This window comes from Galeopterus variegatus, unplaced genomic scaffold, assembly GCF_000696425.1.
Source record: "Galeopterus variegatus unplaced genomic scaffold, G_variegatus-3.0.2 Scaffold30254, whole genome shotgun sequence".
Classification (NCBI taxonomy): domain Eukaryota; kingdom Metazoa; phylum Chordata; class Mammalia; order Dermoptera; family Cynocephalidae; genus Galeopterus; species Galeopterus variegatus.
In genome coordinates this window covers 1-1,585 of record NW_007756365.1, presented here as the reverse complement: position 1 = coordinate 1,585, position 1,585 = coordinate 1, and the positions used below count along the sequence as shown (strand labels likewise).

The window sequence follows — 1,585 nt, the reverse complement described above, 5'->3', positions numbered from 1 at the left end:
TTCATCAAAATCAAGATCCTTCTTAGCTAAACATTGCTCAAAATAGAGCTTTTTATGTAATGTGTGTGTTGCTGTAAGCAAAATGTGAGTAGGTCTAAAATTATAGCAAGCAGGTCTGCTGTTTGATAATTATTGGGGCAATTTTTGCTTTAGGTGGATATATTACCTCCTTCACGTTTGTCTTCTGAAGTGGTGGCCAAAGGTGGTGCTATCAAGTTATGCAGATAAGGTTTATAGAAGAAATTTAGAAAATCACATGTTACATATTTATTGGATACGGACAGCATGTTGTCCAGATCAATCAAAGTACGCAGATGTTCCATCACGTGCAGAGCACCTCCCAGCTCAGGATCATTATCACAGGTCATTTACTTAATCACTACATTAATGAAAAGGTCATCATCTTCAGTCTTCTCTGCTTCCTTCATTACAAGTTCTCGGATCTTGGATGGACTGTACTCAACTAGATAAGTAAATATATCTGTAGCAGTCGATCTTATTCGCAAATCATCAGCACTCATTATGATTTTAAGAGCAGGAAGAATTTCCAGTTGTGACAACTTTTGGAATAGCTTATCCTTGCTTTGAGCCCATAATGTCTTAGAAAATGCACAGAAGTCTTTGAAAAAAAGCACCAATTCACGCCGTTCGTCACCATCTAGAGTCTTAACTTTGCCAAAACTTCAGACAAACACTTGCGATCTCGCTGCAGCATGCTGGCTATCTCAACCTTGTTAAGGAAAATAAAATGTTTAAGCGTAGAAAGATTATCTGCAGATGTGGTTGGTTGAGGCACCAGAACGACTTATATATACTGCGCTGTATATATATACTGTACATCTGATGTATTTTTTGCCTAAGTTCAGAGTCTGTTATTGGTATAATCTCCTGGAACTTGGCAGTTTGGCTCAAGAATTCCCTGTGCCGTCTTAGCTGAATTCCCTGTGCCGTCTTAGCTGAGCCAAAGCTGGATCGTATTCAAGGCATCCCATCACATCCATGACACACTCCTCAGAAAGCATGATCTTAAACAGAGGCATGCTGTCGAAGGAGAACATGCCTTTAATAATGGCATGTAAACGGTGTAAGCCTTCGGTGTTGTCTAGATTTTCACAAGTGCGGAACAGCTGCAGGAGAGTTTGAATATAACCCTCACTTTCCAGGACCAGAGCCAGCCTTTGCTTCCTGGTAGGCGAGGGGAGAACCGAGGTAACCACAGCAGCGATTTGTTGAAGCCTATTGAGGTCACAGTCAGGCAGCTGGACCAGCTCGGTGGAAGCCCAGGACACGTCTCCGGGACCTACTTGGTCCCAGCGCTGGTCTTCATCCTGAACACAGACTCTGACGTGGCGCCGTCCACTTGCCATGTCCACCTCCGGCCTCACCGCACCAGACCTAGGGTTGGCTCTCGCCGCCGCTTTGCGTATCCTGGCAACGGTGGCTGCTGCGACTAGGACAGCTACGGTGGCCAAGGTGGCAGTTCGGGTCGGCAGTGGTCACAGGGGCAGCAGCAGCTCCTGGGATGCCACAGGTCAGCAGGGTTCCCGGCGGCCCTGCTGTCTTCCACTGTCCCCACTTCAATCTC

The 1,585-nt window shown here is 45.8% G+C and overlaps 1 pseudogene; it reads right to left on the bottom strand.

Moving 5' to 3' along the window:
• LOC103583905 overlaps positions 1 to 1,271 on the bottom strand; it is a 6,446-nt pseudogene extending 5,175 nt beyond the window's left edge.
• Positions 1,272 to 1,585: the final 314 nt, after the last annotated feature.